The 25,055-nt window shown below is 43.1% G+C and overlaps 1 protein-coding gene across 6 annotated transcripts in view; it reads left to right on the forward strand.

Moving 5' to 3' along the window:
- Positions 1–25,055, forward strand: part of INPP4B (inositol polyphosphate-4-phosphatase type II B) — a 4,727,932-nt gene that overhangs the window by 3,563,383 nt on the left and 1,139,494 nt on the right. The window lies entirely within an intron of this gene.

A 25,055-nucleotide genomic window follows, 5' to 3' on the forward strand; every position in this document is an offset into this window, starting at 1 on the left:
AAATGGACCTTATATTTACGATATATTGATGATTTATTTTTTCTGTGGAATGACACAGGAGAGGATGTCACTACTTTTATTTACTATTTGAACAACACTACTGATTTCATGAAATTTACCCATGTTCACAATATGTCTGGCATCAGTTATTTAGATGTTGACATCAGAAAAGACTTGAACAGGAAATGTGTTTTTAGCAACCTGTATAGGAAGCCTACATAATGTAATAGTCTATTATACCATAATCCCCCCAAAACGTGCACGCCCGGACTTTTTTCCATTAGTATAACTCGTTTTTTTAAAACACTGTTTCGCTATGTTAAATGGGTTTAACATAGCGAGACAGCTTTAAAATAAGCAACGGAGATCTCCGTTGCTTATTTTAAAGCTGTCTCGCTATGTTAAACCCATTTAACATAGCGAGACAGTGTTTAACGGAGAAAGCAAGATCTCCGTTGCTTTTTAGTGTTTAGCTATGTTAAATGAGTTTAACATGGCGAGACAGTTTAAAATAAGCAACGGACATCTCCGTTGCTTATTTTAAAACTGTCTCGCTATGTTAAACTCATTTAACATAGCGAAACACTAAAAAGCAACGGAGATCTTGCTTTCTCCGTTGCTTTTGCCCCAACTCTGATGTACTGCGCAGGCGCAGTACATCAGAACTGCCGGATGCCAGACATCTGCGGAAGGGCAGTAAACAGGCATTATACTATGCCATTATTTAAGAAAAGGAATAGTTTCTTTTCTTAAATAATGTCATGGTATAATAGCAATAACCCACTTCTGGGTGTGGGTAATGCTAAATTTACCCACGGTTGGCTTTGTTTGGTCCCTCGGACTTCGCCCTCGGGACCAAACCACGCCAACCGTGGGTAAATTTAGCATTACCCACACCCAGGCGTGGGTTATTGCTATATTACACTATGAGAGCAACCATCCAGAGTACCTCAAGCGAGGTATAGTAAAAGGGTAATTTGTGAGGATTACTCGGATGATCAGCACTGAGGATGATCTTCTTTTACAGTGTGAGAAACTTACAGGGTTGTTTTTGGCTAAAGGGTACCCTCATAACTTGATATCTGAGATACATAAGGAGATTATTTTTAAAAGAAACAATCAGAACATCTTGCCAATTTTAGGGGGTAGTACTTTGATGTACACTAGGAGTGGTCTTAGTAATAAAACTGATCCTTCTAAGTTTTCATGTCTTTTTGTGACTAGATTCTCAAATGACCATAGAAGTATCTCTAAAATGTTAAAGAAAAACTGGCAACTGTTTTGGAGTGATCCTGAATTCCTTGACCAGCTGGGTGTCACATCACAGATTGTTTTTAAGAAAGGTACCAAAATTAAGCAACGGCTTGAAAGTGAGTGTGTAAATTACAACAGTCTCACTAAATTTGGTACTAGAAAATGTGGTTGTTGTTCGCACTGTCATTTGGTCATGAATTGTGATTGTCTCAAGGTTAATCACACTTTTATTAAACCTAATGGCAAATTTTCATGCAACTCTGTAGGGATAGTTTATGCTGCCCTATGCCAGAATTGTAATTGTTTCTATATTGGGAAAACCAAAAGGAGGTTTAAGGATAGACTCTATGGACATCATAGGGACATTAAAAATGGAAATAGAAGCAATGCCTTATTTAAACACACAGAAAAGTATCCATCACACTGTTTTTTTATTTTCAGTTGTTGAAGGGGTCAGAAAAAATGCCTGAGGATCCTTGGGAAGATAGAGTTCAGGGAACTCTGTTGGCAGATTAAATTGAATGCCTGTGCCCCCCCAGGACTTAATGACAACATCAGTATTGTCAGCTTGCTTAGGCTGCCTTCATATGTTGTATAGTTATGTTATTTTAGGGCAGTGAATGTTTATTTTATTCAGAGAAATGAGTTTCATATGTCTAATATATTATTATTTGTATTAGATATCGTTTTTATTTAAGAAACATTCAAGTAGATTTTAAATTAAGAAAATCTGTTGACAATTACTGCACTGAGGTGTGCTATTGGTTGCGTTTGTCATGTGTTCTCTCTATTGGAGTGTATTTAATTGATGTATTTGTGCTTTTATATTATTCTGAAGAAGTCCTTTGTTACAATCTGACAAAAACGCTCAATAAAACATGTAAACTACTACTTGGTTCATCTTGGTGTTGCAGATTTTTCGTTCTGGTTCTTGGTTTTTAGGAAAACTGATCAGTTGTTCATCTGCTTTACCCCCAGCACATTGGGAAAAACAGATGTTCTTCGTGTTTCACTGTTGCAGTCCTCACATATGGGTTATCCGGCTCCCGGTAGCCCTCAGTCGGCCCAAATACCAGAGTCCTTGGTATGTGACGTTGGCTGCAGCCGGTTGTAAAACTGATGTCAGTATGTCAGGTATAAAGGGAGGCAGCTGACGTCATTTCCTCGGTCTTTATTATCACGGAGCCCGAAGCAGATGCAATTTGCATTAGTGCCGGTCGACCGTTTACCTTCTTTTTGAATTCTGACTACCAAGCTGAAGATGCCCTCAGATAAGTACCCCGTTGGGGATCCTCTTTTCTTGCTTTAATGAATGTCAGATAAAATTACTAACTGTCTTGCCTGTGGAAAACAGATTCCGCACCATGATTTCCATTCCTATTGTATAACTTGTTTGGGCCTTGAGCACGACATCTGTAACTGCGATCTCTGTGCTTCCTTTAACCTGCGTACCATATGCCATAGAGCTAAGATTTTGTATAAGCATTTTGGAGTCTGGCCTAAGTTCGTTGGTATGGCATCTTCTGGTCTCCCAACTTCAGATATACCTAGGAAATGCAAAGACAAGGACCGGGACAGGCCTAGAGTTAAATCTACTGACGACGCACCAGTGAAGTTGGTCGTCAGCACAGCGGTAGTCAGTGAGGCACTTTCGCAGCCCCTGCAGTCCGCAGATTTTCAGCCGTAAGCCTCTGCCGAGACCTTTAAGGGGTCCTCCATGCCGCAGGCTGCTATTTCATCTTCCGGCCCCTTGCCTGTCATCGTCTCAGATGGGCCCAGTGCCACTTTGCAGGCACCGGCTTCTGACCGTTTTTCTTTTTGACATGAGACCAAAACCAGACCGACTACCTTAATTCAGACTTCTGCAGTTGCTAGGCCTCCCGAGTCTCTCCGGATTGCTAGTAAAACTTCCAGCCGCAAACCTGCTCACAAGCAGGCGTCACCCACCCCCCACCCGTACCTCAGTCACAGTTGGTAAAGATGGCTGGTGATCTTCTTTCCTGATTAGGGGCTGTCACCCCCCCCCCCCTTCAAAGAGGGCTAGGGAATTATCTCCTGATGTTTTATCTGTCTCAGTTTCTGAGATTTCCAGTATGAAAGCTGGTGAAGAAGGAAATTTTCAACTTTTTTCTGGCTTTGAGGATTCTGATGCTGAGGACTCTATCCCTTCTGCCTCCCCTCCAGAAGATTTTTCCTTTGGGGATACTTTGAATACTCTTAGGGAGCATTTTAAATGGGAATGTCAGGATTTTCCATAGTCTAAGAAAAGAATCAGGGAATTTCTAGATTTTCCACAGCTTAAGCCTCTGGCTATACCTCCAGTTTTGGAAGTTGCGGATGATGTTTTCATGGAAAATTCTTTAACTCCTAATTCTGTTCCTCCTGCCCCCAGAAAATCAGATAGGTATTACAGGGTTCCTGAATCTCATCAATTCCTTTTTAAAAGCCCTTCTGCTCATCCAGAAATTATTTCTCAAGGCCCCAAGGGTGTTAAGGCTACTATTGCAAAAAACCCTGTGCCTTCTGATAAGGAATTTAGGGCCTTAGACAGGTGGGGTAAAAAAAGTCTATACCTCTGCAACTCTTACCATTAGATCTGTGAATTGTCTTTTTCACATGCTTAAGTATCAGCAGCATACTTTGGAGGCTATTAAGGCCAAACTTGGAGATATTCCTTCCATGACGGAGAACAAATATTTACAAGACTTACTGAATTCTGCCACTTTAGTTAATAAGCATTCACTTCATTGTGGTTTTGACACTTTGGAGGCTTCTTGCAGAGCAGCAGCCACTGGTTCTGTAATCAGAAGGCATGCTTGGCTCATGGAGCAGCCTCTTTCTGAACCAGCTAAATCTAAATTGCTGGATGTTCCTTTGCACAAGGACATTCTTTTTGGTAATAAAGCTGAGGAGGTGCTAAAGTACTTGGAGGATAAGGCAAAATCTATGCAAGCTGTAAAAGATTTCCTTCAGGTTCAGCCTCCTCGGTTTAGTAGGCATTATCCTTCCAAAAATTGGTCTTTCCCTGATCCTGGCAAGCAGGGTCGCTCTAGGCCTAGGGGTTTCAGATCTTCCAGTGGGCAGGCTTCTGCCCCTCAAAGGGCTAAACAATGGCATTCTTCTTCTGCTAAATCGGGGAGTTCTAAGCCACCTTCCCAAAGCAAACATTCTCAATGACTCCGGCCTTTTTGTGCCTACCTCTGCGGACCCTGGGTTTCCTTTGGGGGGAAGGTTGGCCAGGTTCGCAGAGGTAATGTCTACCACCACAGACGACAAATGGGTGCTCAATATAGTAAACCAAGGTTACAAGTTTTACTTTCACACCTTCCCTGTTTTACAAGGGTACCCAGACATACCCAGACCTCTCAGGGCAGAGGTACAAACTCAAATTCCTTCTCTACTGACTATGGGGGCTGTAGAGCCAGTTCCTGCAAATAAGGCTGGCCTAGGTTTTTATTAAAGGCTTTTTCTGATACCTGGCACCCTATTCTGGATCTGTCCATTCTAAACACTTTTCTGGTGATTCCCAAATTCAAGATGCTCACCCTTCAACAATTACTACTAATGCTGGGCAAGGACTCATGGCTGGTAACTTTGGATCTCAAAGAGGCTTATCTGCACATCCCCATAAGGGAAAGTTGCAGGGAGTTCCTTCACTTCAGGGCTGGGGAGCAACATTTTCAATTCTCTGCATTGCCCTTTGGCTTATCTACTACTCCCAGAGTTTTTACGAAGTTCCTGGCTCCAGTCATTGCTTTTTGCAGGCAGAGAAACATTCAACTATATCCTTACCTGGACAATTGTCTCATTCAAGCAAACTCCCCAGAACAACTATAAAAGGATTTGGATCTCGTGAAGAACATTCACACCTCTTTGGGTTACACTCTCAACAAAAAGAAGTCAAAGCTGGTTCCTTCAAGGGAGATGGTTTTCCCTGGGAGCAAGACTGAATACAGCCACCCAGATGGTATTCCTCCCTTAACAGAAGCAAGAAGATCTTTCCGCTTACTTCATGAACTTGGCAAGCATGACCCAGCTCTCTGCAAGGCAATTCCTGCAAGCACTGGGGTTCATGGCTTCATGTATTTTGATGATCCCATATGCAAGGCTGCATATGAGAAAACTTCAGTGGTACTTCAAGAATCTTTGGTGTCAACACACACAGGACTTGGACTTGATTCTTCCCCTGATTCCCTGTCTACAAATATAGTTCCTCTGGTGGGCGACAGCCTGTTCTCAGAACAAGGGTCTGCCTTTCCGCCCACCGCCTGCCACCCAGACTCTCACCACAGATGCCTCAGATGTTGCATGGGGGGCTCATCTGAAGGGCAGGGGCATACAGAGGACTTGGAGCACACAGCAGATTCATCTGCACATAAACGTAAAAGAATTAATGGCAGTGCAACAGGTCTTGCTGGCTTTCAAGGACCTACTCTATCCTGGGACTCTGCTGATCCAGCCAGACAATACCACAGTCATGTGGTACATCAACAACAAGGGGGGACTCACTCATACCCCTTGTGCAGACAAAGCATGAGACTATGATCCATAGCACCATCCATGGGCCTTCATCTAATAGCTCAGTATCTTCCAGGGAGGCTGAACTCCCTGGCGGATCATTTGAACAGACATGTTCTGGATCCTCATGAGTGGCAACTGAACAGGGACATTTTCCAGCACATCACTCATCATTGAGGCACCCCACAAGTGGATTTTTTCTCCTCTCACACCAGTCATCTCCTTCCAACCTTCTGCACCAGGGAGTTTCACAACAAAGCTTGGAGGGTGGATGCGTTGTCCTTCCCATGGACACATCTCTCAATTTATGCATTCCCTCCTCTGCCTCTTCTTCCCAGAGTGCTGCTAAAGATAAGGGACGAAAAACTAAAGGCTACTCTGATAACACCAGATTGGCCCAGGCAGCATTGGTATCCCCTCCTTCGCAGTCTTTCCCAGGCTCAGCCTTGGCATCTTCCCCTGGTACCAGATCTGTTGGTTCAGGGAGGGGGAAAGTTCCTTCATCCTCATCTTCAAACTGTGCATTTAACTGCCTGGCTAATACTTTAAATCTTTCCCAACAGGTGGCTGAAGTTCACGAGGCCAGGAGGCCTAACACAAGAAAATCCTATGCAGATAAATGGAAGAGATTTTGCTCTTGGATGCTAGCTAAAGGAGAAGACTCTTCTCACCCTTCTCTTTCTCTCATTCTTGACTACCTAGCAGGACTGCTTAATGGTGGACTTTCCTTTTCTTCAAACAAAATTCACACCTTAGCAATTTTGGCTCATTGTTCTTTTGAGCAACCCATTTTTTCTCACCCCTTGATGAAGCAGTTCCTGAGGGGAGCTAGTAATCTTAGACCTCCCAGAAGAGCTCATACTCCTGCTTGGGATCTCAGTTTTGTCCTGGAAAAAACTTACTCTGCCTCCTTTTGAACCAGCTGCCTCTGCAGATTTTAAGTTTCTGCCCTGGAAGACTGCTTTCCTTCTCGCTATTACTTCAGCTAGAAGGGTATCTGAGCTGCAAGCCCTAATAGCAGTAGAACCTTTCATTATTTTTCACTTAGATCAGGTTTCTCTGAGAACCAATCCCTCCTTTATGCCTAAGGTGGTTTCCAGTTTAACCCCTAACCAGTCTATTCACCTGCCTACATTTTTCAACAATCCCCAAAATAAAGGGGAAAGGATTCTGCACTCTCTTGATGTGCATAGACAGCTGAGATTTTTAGACAGGACTAAATCCTTTCGAAAATCTGAACAGTTATTGGTTAGTTTTGCTCTTGGGGCTCAGGGTAAAGCTATTACAAAACAAACCATCCCCAAATGGATTGCTCATTGTATTCACTTTTGTTACCTGCAGCATGAGAAGGTTCCCCCTCAGGGTATTAGGACCCATTCTACTAGAGCAGCCTCTACCTCTGCAGCCTTTCTGAGAGGTGTGCCTACTAAGGACATTCTAGAAGCAGCTACTTGGTCTTCTGTCCATACTTTCACAAAGCATTACAATCTACCTTTGTTTTCCAAATCCAGGGCTGGTTTTGCCTCTGCAGTTTTGCAGGGCCTCCTCACCACCCCTTAATCTGTGATCCTTCCTCCCCCCTTGTCTGCTTACTGGGCTTTGGGAATCAACCCATATGTGAGGACTGCAACAGTGAAACACGAAGAACATAGTACAGTTGTGTACACTTACCATAAATGTAGATGTTCGAGTGTATTTACTGTTGCAGTCCTGGTTTGCCACCCTCCATTCCCCCTTTTTTCCTAAGGCACAGACTATAGATTTTTATTTTTTGTATGACATGTATCCAGGGTGCTACTATTCCTGGGTTAGCCTTCTTTTGGGGGCTGCTGACTGTTAAGGCAAGAAAAATTGAGGAAATGGTGTCAGCTGCCTCCCTTTATACCTGACGTACTGACATCAGTTTTACAACCGGCGGCAGCTGACGTCATATACCAAGGACTCTGGTATTTGGGCCGACTGAGGGCTACCGGGAGCTGGATAACCCATATGTGAGGACTGCAACAGTGAATACACTCGACCATCTACATTTATGTTAAGTGTACACAACTGTACTTTTCTAATGTTACCTTAGCAAAATAGTTAACATATTGCATTTTATTATGTTTATTCTCAATGAGGTTTGTCTTTACAGAGACCTCCAAAAGCTCACTCCACTAGATCTATGCCTACTTCATCTTCCCAGAAGGGCCAGGGCTTCTATTCATGATATTTGTGCCACTGCCACTTGATCTAATGCCCATACCCTTATTTCTCGTTACAAATTGGATCTCGTTTCCAGGGGCAAATCTGCTTTGGTTCTGTGGTACTCCAGAATATCCTTCCATGAGGGCCATCCAAGATTATTGTAGCCGGGGACTCTGTCCCATTCATTGAGGAATGAATGAAGATGACAACATCTGATTAAAAGTTATGTACTCGCCATAACTATCCATCTGTGTTGACCATTTTCATTTTTCAACTCCCCCCTTCCCCCTCTCCCTTTAAAATATTGGAACCTATTCTATCTATCTTTTATGTGGGCTATAACCGTCCTTTTTCTGATTGAGCAGCAGACTTGATCTGAGGTAAAACAGGGGTCTGGGGCACTATGGTAAAGAGAGAAGTTCGAGAGTCAGATCTAAGAGTCTGAAAGAAAGGTATCTGAGTCGTTTCCGAGGTTAGATCTGAGACTCATTCATTGAGGAAAACTGAAAATGGAAAATACAGATGCATAGTTACGGTGAGTACATAACTTTTATTTTTTCTTGTGCAGGTATTTTTCTTTCCTCCAGTTTCTATCATGAAGGTACTCACCAAGACATGAGGATGAATTCAATTCCAGCAATATTATCAGAGCCCATGGATACAGTGTTATTAGTCTTTTGCTGTATGTGGAGTGGAGTGCAGTTCTATATAAGCAGTATTCTTTGTGATACATACCTATCCCTCCAACATGTTTTATTTATGTTGCAAAAGAGAATGAGATCCCTTGAGTGGATGTTCATGCTACAATTTGATTTGCAAATGTGTAATAGGTCAGAACGAATAGGGTCTTTTGAGGCTTTGTAAACAAGGCAGATGTCACATCTTAGCACCCTGTATGATACTGAGAAGAGGGACAAGGCTTTGAGATGGTCTGCACAACTTTTACGATTTAGGCGCTTGAAATTTTTAATGAGAAAGCATTGCAGTTTTTCCAGTTGTGACAAGTGTTTGGGAGATCTTGGCATCCTCTGTGGATTTAATTTTGGCACCAAGTTTACTGTTATCTGCAAACCTGGTCAGCCATAAACCCTTAACAGTTGCTTTGACCCCTGAGAATTTAATGCCAAAGAAGAGTGGCCCAAGGACTGAACCATAGGAAGCACCGTTAGTGACAGGTCTTTTGGAGAATGTAGAGCTGCCTAGCCTAATTTCCTGAGTACTATTTGTGAGCCAATTAGTTATCCAATGAGTTACACATGGTTTTACATTTACCTGGAAGTTTTAGCTATGATAAGGGATGGTATTGAATGTCTTTGTGAGATCTAGAAATGCAACGTGTTCTGATTTATCCATATCCATTGCATCAGTAACTTTCACAAAGAAGTCATGATATCTGCCCTTTATGAATCTGAACTGGCATGGATTGAGAGTTTGTAGATTACCTATGTCCTTATTTATTAATTCCATAGTGATACTTTCCATATGTTAAAGAGACAAGGCTTTTCTTTGACAAAGCTGAACTGATGAAGGCCAGACATAAGAAATTTTCAGTGTCCAGATTAATGAGTTCTGAGATAACATGGTCTATACGTTTACATATGAGGCTAGTAAGACTAATACATCTGTAGTTACTAGGGTCCATGGATGGGACAACCTTGTGCAATGGCATTATAATGGCTGTTTCCAGGCTATAGGAATGTAACCAGTGAAGAGGTTTATATTAAAGAGATTAAGTAGGGGTTCAGATGAGTGATATTTTTCACTGATAATAAGGGAAACCGGTATACTATCAGAGCCTGTGGATGAGATGTTATTAGTTTTTGAGAGAGCTGAGAGAAATTGTTCCATAGTAATCAAAGGGGTGGTTGGGACTATGGAATCTATGGAATAGCTATAACTGTACATAGAGTAAAATTTGCACTGCATTTGTCGGCTAGGATATTAACTATTTTTGGGGGGGGGGGGGTCAGTGGGTGCAATATTATTGTTTAAAAGCCCTGAACATTGTTGTGTGTTAGATAACTTGCTGACATAGTTAAAGAAAGATTTGTAGTTATTTTTGGTTTTTGAGTCAATTTTAATGTCATACTTAGCTTGAAGCTTTCTAATGGTTCTCTTAAGCTCTTTACTGGTTTGGTTAATTGTGCCATTAAGGTAGTTAGAGTGAGACCACTTACAAGCATTAAGCAATTTTGTTTCTTTTGTTACATAATTTATTTACATGCATACTACACCATAGTGGTTTGTTTTTAAATAGGGATTGCCTTATTAATACTATTTAAGTGGAAGTAGATGTCAGAGGCATATGCAACAGCTTTAGTAATGGGATCCTTCAGAGTAAGATTACATTGGAATGTATTTAGGTCATCAATTAACTGAAGAAAGTTTGTTTTTGAGAAGTCTCTAAACACAGAGGTATTTACAGGGGAAGTATCACCAGTTTTAAAGGAAAGGTCACTAATTTATGGTGTGTGTTTTTAAGGCAGGAGGATAAATATGGAATTGTGTAAGAAGTGTCTATATTTGTGAGGACTAAATCAAGGATATTGTGGCTAGTAGTAGGATAGGTAACTATTTGTAAAAGAAAGCTAGCATTTATAATGCCAAGGAAGCACTGGGCATGACGACCATTGACAATGTTGGTTATCCAGTTTATATATATGGATAGTTAAAATCTTCCAATAGAAAGGCATTGGGTTTAATGGAGATTTTGGCTAATGTGTTAAGATAGCTATCACCTTCAGAAGGGAACATGGATGGCGTTTAACTGTGAAGTGTTAATTAGTCCTTTATGTTGATTTGGATATCTAAGAATTCAAATGTGGTGTCCAGAGGAATCTTTCATGAGATGATGATATGCTTGACAAATACCGATACCCACAGAATTGCCTGTGAGTCTGAAGGTGTAATAGGCACTATACCCAATAACAGAGGGTGTGCTGTCATTGCTCTGATGCCAAGTCTATGTAACTGCACATATATGACTGTGTTTAAGTTCAAGGAGGGCCTCAGGTTTGGCCTTTTTTTTTTGGTAAGACTCCTGGAACAGAGTAGAGCCACAGTGTGTCGCAAATTAAAAGATAGTATGTTTAATCATCTGTTAGATAGACTCTGCCTAAGAAGACACTGGAGGCAACAAAGGCTTTATCCAGATGCTACAGCACTAGTAAGAGAAGTGCAAACCATTCTTGGCAAAGCAGGAAGGCTTGTCAGCTGTCTCATCCCAAGCTGACACATGCTGGATCTCCCTAAAATGATACTGGATGCATAATAAATTATTAAAACCAGCTAACTATGGCTGTAGCCTAAATTTATTAACACTTGGTTAATGTGCGTGCCTTGCTTGGTGAGAAAATAAGTAAGGGAATCTGGATGTAACCACTAAACAGAACTCCACTAATAAGTGTCTAACTTGCATAATTTAAATTTTGGCTGTGGGCCATTCAGTGCATTGCAAGAGATGTTAGCAGTTGTTATTTATAATTCTCCTAAATGCAGGTACATGTGAAGCTTTCAGACAATTATAAGTCAAATGTAGAACTTCACCGGAGAGCGTTTTGGAAAGCTTTGCAGTTCATAGGGGAAGTATAAGACAAGTATTGCTAAAGCTGCAAAATAGATGTGGTTGCAGCATATACACACTACGCAAAATGTTCTTCTTTCGGTTTTTCCAAGTTAGGGGTCGCCACAGCGGAACTCCGGTCCACTAATGATTGGCAGTAGATTTTTACGGTGCCGAGGTGCCAGCTGGACACCCAACCTTCAACGAAGGCACGCCCATTCTACGCATGTCTTTCGAACGCCACTCGACCATGGGGAGGACATGCAGACTCCACACAGAAGGTGTTCCAGCCGAGAATCGAACAGGAGAACCTTTTGCTGTGAGGTAACAACGCTGCATATACAATACGCAAAATATGGAAGAAAAGTGTATAGTGATCAAAATAATGCAAATCGAGTTTCTTTGCCAAACTAAACATGACTGAATAATGCAAATGTCTGTAGTTCACAGCAATGGAAGTTAATGTTTATAGACGTATGTTAAATTGTACTAGTAAGAAATAACAAATCATTATTTTATTGGTTATTGATTTAGTAGTTAATTTTCACCAGTAGGTGAATTGGACTGCTCAGACACTTACTCAGCAGTTACTTACATGCAGTAATAGATCAACTTGATTCACAAAACCTCACATTAGACTAGCACATTCACAATACGTCATAAGTAATCACTAAGATGTTCATCATGTTACCCTGCTGCAGTCATCACACTTGGGTTATCCTGCCGTCAGGCGGTCCCGCAGTTGGCCCAAATTCCAAAGTCTTGGTCCGGCGTCGGTTGCTGTCGCTTCTTCCCTGATGTCAGTGCGCCAAGGTTGTATAAGAGGCATCCGACACCATTTTCTTCAGTCTTTCTTGCCACGCGGTGCCCGAAGCAGAAGCAGTTCGCAAGTGCCGGTCAGCCGACACCTGAGATTTTCGATTTAAATTTCAGTCCGAAGTCTTCAATAAAGCTAAGTACCCCGTTGGGGAACATTTTCTTGCCTCAGTCCGATGTCAGAAAAAGTTAACAATTGCATTTCATGTGGGAAGCAAATACATCATAAGGACTTCCATTCCTATTGTTTTCCTTGCCTAGGCCCAGACCACAACGTCACAGGTTGTCGGTTTTGCGCTAGGTTTAATAAACGAACTATCAAACGCTGTTTAGACTTCGCACGGCATTACTTTGGCAGGAAATTTAATTATATCATGCCGTCGGAGCAGCCGACGACTGCCATACATAAAAAACGCAAGGATAAGGACAGGCAGCCTAGGAACAAGCCAGACTCCGAGGCCTCAGCTGGGCCTGTCGCTGGTTCTCCGGTTTTCAGTGAGGCGCCTACACAGCCCCTGACAACCGCAGAACTGGAACCCCAGACAGCTGCGGATTCCCAAGCGGAGCCTACTAGGCCGATGCAACCTTCTACTGACACTGGAGCAGAAGTAGACACCGGTGCAGTGGAAACACCTTCGGTTGCAGAAGGTGTCTTCAGACCGACTACACTCACCATTAAATCTTATGCTAAGCTTAAAACTCCTTTAAAACCTAAGAAAACTGTACATCAGTCTACACTGCAAGGCCCCCTGCCTAAGAAACAGATGCTTAAGATGGCTGAAGATTTGATTACCCTTATCAGGGGTTCCCATCCCCCTTCTGATAAAAGACCAAGACAAGAGGAGGATTATGCATCCTCTGACCAGGTTTCTCTCTCCTCAGATTCTTCTGAGGAACAGGATTACACTTTTCCACCTTATGAAGATTCTGATGCTGAAGACTCTATTCCCTCAGCATCTCCTCCTGAAGACTACTCCTTTGGGGAAACTTTACATACCATGAGGGAACATTTCCACTGGGAAGGCCAGGATTACTCAGATTCTAAGAGAAGGCTCTGAGAGTTCCTTTTACTACTCCAGCACAGACCTCTAGCTATCCCTCCTGTTTTAGATATTGTGGATGATGTTTACTTGGAGTCTAGTTTAAATCCAGACTCTCTACCTCCTGCTCCAGCCAAACCAGACAGATACTACAGAGTACCTGACTCACACAAATTCCTTTATAAAAGCCCTGTAGCTGACCCAGAAACAATTTCCCAGGGTCCTAAGGGAGCAAAAGCTTCTATGGCTAAAAATCCTGTGCCCTCTGAAAGGGATTCCAGAGCCCTAGATAGATGGGGAAAGAAAATATACACCTCAGCAACTCTGGCTATGAGAGCATTAAATTGCCAGTTTCACATATTGAAATATCAACAATTACTAATGTCTCAGTTAAAACAAAAAATGAGCACACATTCAGAACAGTCTGAATTCAAGGAAATGCAGGATCTGTTGCATGCAGCTGAACAGGTGGGCAAACATACTTTACAATGCGGATTTGATTCATTGGAAGCTTCCTGTAGAGCAGCTGTTACTGGCTCTGTCATACGTAGACATGCTTGGTTAAAAGAACAAACCCTCCCTGACCATGTTAAAGCAAAATTATTGGATGCACCTTTACAGCAGGATGTATTATTTGGTGTCAAAGCAGAAGAGGTTTTAAAGAAAATGGAGGATAAGGCAAAGTCTATGCAAACGGTCAAGGATTTTTGCAGGTACAACCCCCTCGTTTCAGCAGAAATTGGCCAACAAAAAACTGGTCCTTTCCAGCTTCAGACAGATCACAGAGGGGCAAATACAGATGCCCAAGGGGCAGAGGTCAGTCACAGGGCCCTTACAAACCTCGCCAATGGGGTTCTGCTACCCAGAAAGGAGGAGAAGAAAGGCCCCAAGCTAGCAGAAGACAAACACAATGACTCTATCCTCAAACTACCAAACAAATCTCTCCTGGCAACTCCCTTGGGAGGAAAACTAGCATTTTTTGCAGACAACTGACACATCATCACAAAAGGCAAATGGGTTCTAAACATTGTCTCACAAGGATACAGATTCCACTTTCATACCTTACCAAGGATGAAAGGAATGCCAAACCTGCCACCAAAGCAATGGGCAGAGGCACAAAAACAAATTGCAGCTCTCATGAACATGAGAGCCATTCAACAGGTACCTACACAGGAGCAAGGACAAGGATTTTACTCAAGACTCTTCCTAGTCCCAAGAAAGGACAAAGCATGGGGACCCATTCTGGATCTTTCAATTCTGAACACCTATCTGCAAGTACCAAAATTCAAGATGCTAACACTACAGCAGCTTCTTCCCATGCTGGGCAAGAATGCTTGGCTAGTCACTTTGGACCTCAAGGAGGCATACCTGCATGTCCCTATCAGACAAAATTGCAGAAGATACCTCCGCTTCATTGCAGGTTCAACGCATTATCAATTCTCTGCACTGCCCTTTGGCTTATCTACTGCACCCAGGGTCTTCACAAAATGCCTGGCACCAGTAATTACGTACTGCAGACAAAGAGGAATTCAAATATACCCATACCTGGATGACTGCCTTATTCAAGCAGAAAGCAAGGACATTCTTTTAAAGCATCTGGCATTTGTCAAACACCTTCTAAGTTGCCTAGGGTACACAGTAAACGAAAAGAAGTCAAAACTAGTGCCCTCACAAAACATAATATTCTTGGGTGCCAGCTTGAATACAACGGCCCAGATGGCTTATCTCACACCAGACAAGCAACAACAGCTAATTCAATATTTCAAAATAATGGCAACAAAGACCCAACTCCCTGCAAGAAAAATTCTGTAGGCCTTGGGATTCATGGCATCTTGCATACTACTAATACCATTTGCAAAACTGCATATGAGGAAATTACAATGGTACCTGAAAAGTGTATGGACTCAGCACAGCCACAGCTTGAAAACAATGCTACCATTCATTCCCTGCCTTCAACAGGAGTTTCTATGGTGGGCACAGGCATGTCACCTCAACAAGAGTCAGCCTTTCACCTTACCCACAGCCAGGCAAACTATGACAACAGATGCATCGGACTATGCCTGGGGAGCACACATGGCAGTGCATTCAGGGCAAATGGACTACAGATCAGAGGCATCTGCATATCAATCAAAAAGAAATGCTAGCAGTACAGAATGCCCTAACAGCTTTCAAGGACCTTCTACAGCCAGGACAACTAATAATAAAGACGGACAATACCACAGTAATGTGGTACATAAACAAGCAAGGGGGCACACATTCCTACCCTCTATGCAGGCAAGCAATGACCTTGTGGAACACTGCACTGTCTTACCAGGTTCAAGTACAAGCACAGTTCCTGCCAGGAAAGAAAAACACATTGGCAGACGACCTAAGCAGAAACATCATGGATCCACACGAATGGAAACTAGATCCACAAGTATTTGCAATGATAGCTCAAAAATGGGGACACCCAGACATAGATCTGTTTGCAAGCCCCCACAACCACCAACTTCAAAAATTTTGCACAAGGACCTTCCATCCACTAGCTTGGAAAGTGGACGCCCTCTCATTCATTTGGAAAACGTTAACAGTGTATGCCTTCCCTCCACTGCCTCTTCTAGCAAAGGTACTGATGAAAGTCAGATTAGAGAGGCCACAAATGATACTCGTTGCACCAGACTGGCCACACCAGCATTGGTATCCAATTTTAAGGAACATGGCCCACGGCCCACCATGGATTTTGCCACAAATTCCTCACCTGCTTACCCAGCGAGACAATCAGATTCTACACAGCCAGCTCAAGACTTTAAACTTGGCTGCATGGCAAATTACCTAAACAACCAGCCAACACCTTTATCTAAAGCTGTTATGGATGTCATTCTGGAGGCCAGGAGACCCAGCACCAGGAAAACCTATTCAGACAAATGGAAAAGATTTTGCGCCTGGAACCAGGCTAAAGGCCTAAATCCCCTTGATCCAAACATCCCTCAGATTCTACAATGTTTAACAGAGATGTTACACAAAGAACTTTCCTTTTCATCTATTAAGATCCACGCCTCAGCAATTTCAGCTCATTACAGCACGGATCCTCCTTTATTCTCACATCCACTCCTAAGATAGTACCTCAGAGGGGCTAAGAACTTAAGACCGCCAAGGAGAGCTCCAACACCTACTTGGGATCTCAACTTTGTTCTGGAAAAGTTTACACTGCCGCCCTTTGAACCAGCTTTTTCAGCTGATTTAAAATTTCTTTCATGGAAAACTGCCCTACTACTAGCAATAACCTCAGCTAGAAGAGTCACAGAGCTACATGCACTAATGGCAGTGGAACCTTTCCTCATTTTTCATCAAGACAGAGTCTCTCTACGAACTAATCCTTCCTTTATGCCAAAGGTGGTATCCAGTGTGGCCCTAAACCAAACCATTCACTTGCCCACCTTCTTCCCAAATCCCCAGAACAAAGGAAAAAGACTCCTGCACTCTTTGGACATTCACAGGCAATTACATTACTACTTGGATAAAACTAAGGCTTTCGGAAAAACTGACCAGCTCTTTGTAGCCTATGCTACAGGATCACAAGGAAAAGCTATCTCAAAACAGACCATTTCTAAATGGATAGGGCATTGCATACGTTTCTGCTACACACATCATGGGAAACCAGTACCTGCTAACATTAGGTCCCACTCCACCAGGGCTACAGCTACATCAGCAGCCTTTCTCAGGGGAGTGCCAACCAAGGATATTCTGGAAGCTGCAACTTGGAGTTCTGTGCACACCTTCACTAAACACTATCACTTACCTCTATACTCTAAGACTAGAGCTGGTTTTGCCACTGCAGTTTTGCAAGGCCTACTAGCTTCTTCTAACCCTGTTTGACTCCACCTCCCATCATTAGCTTTGGGATTCAACCCAAGTGTGATGACTGCAGCAGGGTAACACGATGAATATAGTACAGTTTTGTACCTACCATAAATGTAGATGTTCGAGTGTTCACCCTGCTGCAGTCCAGGTTACCCTCCCTCCATCCCCTCTGAACTAGCTGAACTTATCTCTACCACTCTATCCTATACTACTTCTGTGGTGTATTTGCTTGTGCCTAAGGGTTTTGTTTTATTTTTATATAGCTATATGTGTATATATATATTTTGCCTACCTATTGGGGGCATCTGACATCTGGGGCAAGAAAAACTGAAGAAAATGGCGTCGGATGCCTCTTATATACCCCTGGCGCACTGACGTCAGGGAAGAAGCGACAGCAACCGATGCCAGACCAAGACTTTGGAATTCGGGCCAACTGTGGGACCGCCTGACGGCAGGATAACCCAAGTGTGATGACTGCAGCAGGGTGAACACTCGAACATCTACATTTATGGTAGGTACAAAACTGTACTTTACACACATACTTATGACAACACAACACAACAAAACAGCATTTTTTCAAGAAATGCAACTCCCTCATGCACCTCTATGTAAACCATAGGTGTCTGAAAACAGTACAGCAGAAAATAGAATGCTCAGACACAATCATCATAAGAGATCCCATCTGATATGATCAAAATTGACTCATTGTATGAAACTTTTCAATTAGAAACTTGGGGGGGGTGGCACTAGTTTTTGGAAGTATTACTGCATTTCCTAGATACAACTGAAAAAAATGATTCACTGTGTAGAACATATTCAGTGTTGTTGGCAGACTGAGCTAAAACAAAGTATTCCAGTATGACTTTCTCCATAAACATGTAGATCTAAAAGGTCTCAAATGTGTTACCTTATGTACTGTACTTGTTAAATAAAGCAAGAATAGCATTGTGGATCCTCTTACACATTTAGATATATTGTAAAATGGTTCTGAATGTAATTCTTTTTACATTTTGAATTGTTAAGGTCCAGAATTCATGCAGGCTAAATTAAGGAAATGAACATGTACACATTGGGTGAGGGTCATTAACACATTGCTCAACACACATGGGGTTTGCATAATAAGTGATCCACTGAAATGGATGATTGAAGCTGAGAGACATACTGTCTGTGAATCATACCCCTCCCTATAAGTTGTCTGTGGTGGTGGGCGAAGGCCTGCTGTACACTGGCCAAGGTAAAAGGGTAAGGTAATAAACACTGAGTCTGATGTTGTCATTTCCATTCATTCCTTGACCTAGGGGTTTCGGATCTGACTCTGCCACTTTCCATGCTCATGCTTCTCCTCTCCATTCCATAATGCTTCCTTCTCCCTGAATACCTCAAATCTCATTTGCCACTCACTGAACAAGCATCGGTATTGCATTGCTTCAGTTTGTGTATTGCCTAAGTTTCTGCAAGTCGGCTTCTGATGTTCTTTCATTGCTCTTCCTTCCTCGCCTCCCATTTCCAACTCTTTTCATATGTATTTATATAAATAAATAAAAAAATCTCCTTTTGTAGCTAAGTAGTTTAGCGTGTTCCTGTGAGTTTCTTTCGTGTTTCTGGTCTCTCTCTATTCTCTTCTATCTCTCCTTTCAGTCTCTTCTCTTTCCCCTATCTCTACTGGTTTATCATGACTGATAAGCCCGATAAACCGTAGGGGTTTTAAAATTGCACTTCTTGTGGACATAAGATTCTCTTGTCTGACGCCCACAGGGAGTGCATTTATTGTCTAGGCCCTGCTCACCTAGGCAGCTTTTTTGAGGTATGTGGCAGTTTCAGTCCACATGCTCTTGTGGACAGCTGCAACAAGTTGGTGTTGAAGGGTTCGCTTCCCCCTTCCACTCCATCCACACTCTGTACTTCAGCAGCTCAAACCCCATGAGAAAGTTCAAGGAAGCCAGAGAACACAGGAAACATTACCCTGAATTTTGCTCCTTGGAGCCACCTAGAAAGATGCCTAAACCTTCGGATCCGAGGTTGTCTGATCCAGTGATTGTGGTCCCAGCTCCCTCAGCTCTCCATAGTCCAACTGTTTCCTCGAAGCCAGGTGTTTTGACTCAGAGCTCTCCTCCCAAGGAGGCCTCACTTAAGCTAGTGTCCTGACCACCTTCTACATTCTCCTTCATCAGGTCTGCCCATAGCTTGTCTGAGCGCGAGGTGGATAGATTGATGAGACAATTTCTCAAGGTGCAGATTCAGATGGGGGTGCTGTCAGATCCTTCCCCTTCTGGATCTGGGAGCAGACATTCTTCTTTTCATCCAGTGGCTCCTTCTCCGATCCGACTTCCTGCTTCAGATTTGTCAGATCCAATGGCCCAAGAACTAAGACGTTGAATCCAATAGTGGTTGCCACTTTGAGTCTGACGGTTTCCCTGATATTCTCAGTACAAACAGCTGTGGGGCCCAGTACATCTTGAAGCTGAAGCTTAGATGTTGAGTCTGATGGGCTGACTTTGATTTCAGAGCCGTCACTTCCCCTCAGAGCCTCGACATTTGATAGCTCGTCTCTGACTCCCCCCTCTGAGATGAAGGTGGCAGGGGTTTGGGAGAAGTCTGCTCTGACGGCTTTGGCTCTGGAGGGATGATTCAGATCATCTCAGTCCATCTACCTTTGAGGTGGTGGAGAGAGTCCTTGCCCATCCTAGGGGATTCCCAGTTCTCCCACCGTTGGATCCTATCCCTACCACCATGGAGTCTGTCCTTAAGGTCTCTCATTTTCCACCAGGACAGCTGGTGCTGCAAAGCCCCCAACCTCTTCCCACTGTAGAACCCCATTTTCCTTCTAATACCTTCCTGGAGTATCCCACCGAGGAGGTACCTCAGAAGAAGAGGTGTAAAAAGAAGCACCTGGCTTCCCCCCAGAAATCTGTTAACACAGGCACTGACTTTGAGGAAGGGGAAGGGACCCCATTTATCCACCTGATGATGTCTGCTTTGTGGACATACTAAAGCTCCTCCACCAGAAAGTTGGATGGTCCTCCCAAAGCCCTAACTCAGAGGAGTCACTGCTCTTGGAGGCCTTTGGCACTGGCCCATCTACATCCTGGGTGCCCCCCCCAACAGACCCTCTTATTGAGTTAATTGCCACCAGGGCATGGAAGGATCCGGACACAGTGGAGCCCATACTCAAGCAGGCTGACAAGATATTGAGTGCTGTCTTAGACAAATCCCACTGGACTAAAGGGATCCCAGTAGAAGCCATGGTTGTCATGGCTGCCACTAAAAAGGAGCTAGCTCAGGAGAGCTCCACTTTCTGTCCCCATGCCAAGGAGTCTAGGGCTTTGGACAGGTTTGTCAAGAGAGTTTATGCTTCATCAACATTTGATTTACAAGCATTGAACTATTTGTCCCATTTTACCAGGCTACAGAGGGACCTGATCAAGGAACTCTCTAGCTCAGTCCCTGAGTCCATATCTAAAGAGGAACACAAGACATTTTTGTCCAGACTAATTCATTCATGAGGCTGATTGCCCATGCGGCTGAAGGCACCTCTAGAGCTGCTGGTTCTGGCATTGCCAGTAGGTGTCATGCTTGGATGCAGCTCTGTAACTTTGCAGAACCTTTCACAGCATCATTTGTCAATGCACCTTTTGATAGTTCATCTCTGTTTGGCCCCACAGTTTGTGACACACTCTCCTGCAGCAAGAAGGATGGGAAGACCGTGTCTGCTATCAGAATCCATTTTTACACTCCACAAAGATCCTTTTCCAGGAATCAGCTTTGAGGAAAAAAACTGTGGTTCATGAAATCTCAATGTTCTTTTCAGGATTCTCAGGGAGATGTTTCCCCAGGGGCAGGGGGGGCAGTTACAATGGTAAACACCGCCCCAAAGGCAGAGAGGGTCTGCAGAATTAAGGGTCTTGGGACTCCTCCTCAGACAGACCCTTTCAGTGCTCCTGAAGGGTTGCACAACTGTCTGTCTGTGGAGGCATTTAGGGGCCCTTATCCTTGCACCCAGAAGCCTGGATAGCCATCACAAATGCTCCGTGGGTGCAAAGGATAATTTCAAGAGGATATTCCATTCCCTTTTTAACCTTCCCAAACCGAAAACTTACCTCCCAGATCTGCCACCCAGTCAGTGGGAGGCAGTAACGCTAGAAATTAAAAAGCTGCTCTAAAAAAGAGTCATTCAGGAGGTCCCTCCTGATCAAATTGGATCAGGCGTCTGCCCAAGATTCTTTTTAGTACCAAAGTTAATGAGGGACCTAAGGCCATTGGATCTAACATCCCTGAACAAATCAGTAAAGAACTCGAAATTCAGGATGGTTACCATCCAATCCATCCTACCTCTTCTGAAGATGGATGATTGGATGTGCTCAGTAGACCTGAAGGATGCATACTGCTATATCAAAATAGAGAGGCACTCCGTATGGTATCTTTGTTTCAGGCTGGGAGTCAGTCATTACCAATTCTGAGTTCTTCCGTTTGTTCTCATCACAACCCCCAGGGTGTTCACCAAATGCATGGTAGTAGTTGCAGCTCATCTCAGTCTGCAGGGATTCCATGTCTTTCCTTAAATCGACAATTGACTTCGAACCACTTCAACCAGGCATCTACTCATTCAATACAGTAACAAATAGCCAGCATATGGGTGAAACCAAAAAAGGCACAAATAGAAATAAATCAAGCCATAAAATGGCTAGAATAATTTATTGTCCATACCGGTTTCGGCAAAATAGCCTTCATCAGTGGAATACCTGATGAAGGCTATTTTGCCGAAACCGGTATGGACAATAAATTATTCTAGCCATTTTTATGGATTGATTTAACTCTATTTGTGGTATTTGTGCCTTTTTTGGTTTCACCCATATGCTGGCCATTTGTTACTGTATCCTCATTTGGTTTGGCCCTGCATTGCCGTACGTGCTGAGCATTTCTACTTTGCAATCTACTCATTAAAGCCAGGGATTACCTGTTAAAGCTAGCTGTGACTCTGGGCATAACTATAAACACACAAAAATTGCAGCTCAGTCCTGTTCAAGTAATAGACTTCATTGGAGTTCATTTGGACACAACCAGAACTATGGCTTTTCTACCTCCAGACAAGGGTGTCCACTCTGAGATCTTATGTTTCTCAAATTCTAGCAATGTCATCACCCCCAGCAAAACTAGTTCTAAGAGCATTAGGTTCTATGGCTGCCACAATAATACTACTGCCTACAGCATGCTTACATATGCGAATCCTACAATGAATATTATCAGTTCAATGGTCATTACATCAGCATCCTCTGACCCACTCTTTAAAACTTTAGAGGGTTTGCAGAAACTCTCTTCTCTGGTGCCTCCATTCCCTAGAAGTTTACCAAGGCTGCCCCTTCATTCTTCCCACCACCAAGTGACACGCTGACCATGGACACCTCTGAGTTGGGGTCGGGTGGGGGGATTTTCTGGGATGGACAGTCCAAGGAATGTGGTTGTCTCAAGAGACCAAAGTGCATATCAGCATCCAGGAGATGAAAGTGGTTCTTCTAGCATTACAAGCACTACACAGCTTCCTTCCTCAGTGGACCATTGCAGTCCAAATAGACAATATGTCCATGGTATGGTACATCAAAAAGCAAGGGGGAACCTGATCTTAACTGCTGTGTCAAGAAGCAATGAGAGTGTGGCAATGGTCAATTTCTACCAACTCCTTTCTAGTCACAATGCACATTCCAGGGAGTCCAACATTCTAGCGGACAGACTCAACAGAACGGTACCGATGCCTCATAAGTGGTCTCTGAACCAATCAGTGACAAACATGATATTCCACAAGTGGGGTCAATCTTACTACACCCTCTTTGCCTCTCCCCTCAACAACAAATACAACAGGTTCTTTGCCCTGATCCCTCCCCATGGACAGCCCCCAAGAGATGTTCTAGTCTATGCTTGGCCTCCGGGTCTACTCTGTGCATTTCTGCTGTTACCCCTAATTCTCAAATTCCTTCAGAAAGCTCATCAGTTAAAGAACAAAGTAGTCCTCATTGCTCATTTCTGACCAGTTTTGGTTTACCTTTTTTTGGTATCATCTGCTTTGTCTGCCATGGACTGTGGAACCTCCAGACCTGATGTCCCACTCCTCGGGGCAGACTCATTCAGATCTTCAAGGTTTAAAATTTACTTCATGGTTTCTTCAGTTGCAGTGATGGCTAGACATTACAGGCTTTCATCCCTGGTCCAAGAGATTCTGATATCAGGTCACAAAGCATCTACTAGGAAGATATATAAGAGCAGATGGAAAAGGTTCTCTGTTTGGGCTCAGCAGAAGTTGATAGGCTAGGAAATCTAATATCATAGAAAAGGAGCTATCTGTTCCAGAACAGAGACAGCTATTCCACAGTGAAGCTTCAGTTGGCAGCCATTTTGCATTTCCACACTGGGGAAAACTCTGCTACTCTAGCTTCTCTAAACTGTGTAAGGTTTTTCTCAGGGGCACCTTTTTACTGAGTCCTCTAATCAAAGATCCAACCCTTCCTTGGGATCTTACCTTAATTTTACAAGACTTGGTTCTTCCTCCCTTTGAACCAGCAGCTAAAGTGGACCTGAAGTTTCTGTGCTAGAAAACTGCCTTTTTTGGTTGATATTATTTCAGCAAAAAGAGTTTCTGAGCTCCAGACCCTCTCTGCTAAACCTCCTTACTTAATCTTCCATAAGGATAGCATTTCCTTATGGACCAATCCATCTTTTTTTTTACCTAAAGTAGCCACAGAAGACAATATCAATCAGTCCATTCATTTCCAGGTTTTCTTCCCCAATTTCCAGAATAAAGGAGAATACACAGTGCATATTCTGGATGTTCATAGGCAGCTACATTTTTATCTGGACAGGACAAAATTCTTCAGAAAATCTGGCCAGCTGTTTATGTCTTTTTCAGACATGAGGAAAGGCATAGGATGTACTAAACCTACTCTGGCCAGATGGTTGTGAGATTGCATCTCCTTTGTTTATTTGTCAAAAGGTATGCCCTTGTCGGTGCGTGTCAAAGCTCATTCAACGAGATCTATGGCGACTTCTCAAGCCTTTTCCTCGAGAATGCCAATTGATGATATCTGTACAGCTGCCTCTTGGTCAAGGTCTCATACCTTTATTTCTCCTTACAAATTAGACATCATTTTGAGGAATAGAGCTGCCTTTGGCTCTACTGTGCTTCGGAATACCCTTCCATAAGGGCCACCCTAGGTTTTGTGTAGCCAGGGACTCTGTCCAATAGGTCAAGGACAACATCAGATAAAGAAATTATGTTCTTACAATAACATTCCATCTGTGTTGTCTATTTTCATTTCTTCATCGACCCCCCCCCAGCCTCTTTTCCATGTAGACCTGATAGAGTTGGTCTCTCTTAAGAACTATAGTTCCTGGGTTGAGCCCATTAACTTTTTTCTTCTTCTGTATCAGTATAGATATTTAGCTGTGTCATTTCTTTTTAGCAAACTTAATCTGAGGTGTTCTCGTGGAAGGAGACATTATGGTATGGAGAGGAGGAGATTAAGCATCGAATCTTGAGCTTGGAAAGCGGCCGAGTCGGATCCGAAACCTACATGTAGTAGAAGAAATGAAAATGGATAACACAGATGGAATGTTATGGTAAGAACATAACTTCTTTTTATGCCTCTGCTGTTCCTGCAGTATGGAGAACAGATACTGAGCTATGTCTCTTTCACAGATTGCTTCTTTACGTATGTCCTTTCACAGCAGAATGCTTGGGTCTGGATGGAGAGATGATAAAATCAGCAAGCAAAGAAGATTATTATTCCTGGAATTGAATTTATCCTCAAATCTTGGGGAGTACCTTCATGAGGTGGACCCTGTTTTTACAA

The sequence above is a fragment of the Protopterus annectens genome, chromosome 2.part1 (genome assembly GCF_019279795.1).
Source record: "Protopterus annectens isolate FY-2018-M chromosome 2.part1, PAN1.0, whole genome shotgun sequence".
Classification (NCBI taxonomy): domain Eukaryota; kingdom Metazoa; phylum Chordata; order Ceratodontiformes; family Protopteridae; genus Protopterus; species Protopterus annectens.